The following is a 684-nucleotide window of genomic DNA, read 5'->3' as shown; positions in this document are numbered from 1 at the left end:
CTGGATCTGTTCCTTTGAATGCCCGAAAGAGATCCATCAGGGGGGTTGGTGAATTTTTCGCACTATTGCCGAAATATCAGAGGAGGTCGTTTTCGGCGGCAGCGGTCGATAAACCCCGGTGCTGAGCGTCTGGGAGCGGTTCCACCTGACTGGATCTGTTCCTCGCGATGCCTGGAACTCACCCATGAGCTGGCATTCCCAATTTTTTGCATTATTGCCGAAATTCAGCCGTTTCGCCCGCCGGAGCTCGCCCGCCGACCTTTGACGGCTTATATCTCCGCGGGGGAGCGTCCCAGGAACGCGCAGCCACCACCAGGTTGTAGCTGAGGTCCGTAGCTTTCAAACGAGCCCTCAGGCGCCCGGATCCGACGCCGGGAGCCGGAGCTAGAGGCTCCGCAACGAACGGACTGCATGACCGTGAGAAAAAAATAAAAAAGAAAAGAGAGGAAAAGAAAAGAGATGGCCCGAAGTGCGGCAGCATTCGGCGGTTTTTCGGGAATAGCTCCGCGGGGGAAGGTCGTAGAGGAACGGTTCAAAGCTCTGCTTGTAGGGCAGAACCAGAGCTTCAAAAGCCGACCAGGCAGCCCGGGATCAGACGCTGCCTTCCTGGGGTGGGGGGCGAAAAACCCCCCTGCTGGAGGCCCGACGGAGCGTATTTTCGGCGGTTTTTCGTGAATAGCTCCG

At 57.6% G+C, this 684-nt stretch overlaps 1 long non-coding RNA gene across 1 annotated transcript in view; it reads left to right on the top strand.

Moving 5' to 3' along the window:
- LOC106531887 (uncharacterized) overlaps window positions 1–684 on the top strand; it is a 16,234-nt gene that overhangs the window by 11,325 nt on the left and 4,225 nt on the right. The window lies entirely within an intron of this gene.

Source organism: Austrofundulus limnaeus, unplaced genomic scaffold, assembly GCF_001266775.1.
Source record: "Austrofundulus limnaeus strain Quisiro unplaced genomic scaffold, Austrofundulus_limnaeus-1.0 Scaffold688, whole genome shotgun sequence".
Taxonomy (NCBI): domain Eukaryota; kingdom Metazoa; phylum Chordata; class Actinopteri; order Cyprinodontiformes; family Rivulidae; genus Austrofundulus; species Austrofundulus limnaeus.
Note: the sequence above shows the minus strand (reverse complement) of the source record. Positions and strands in the feature narration are given on the sequence as shown.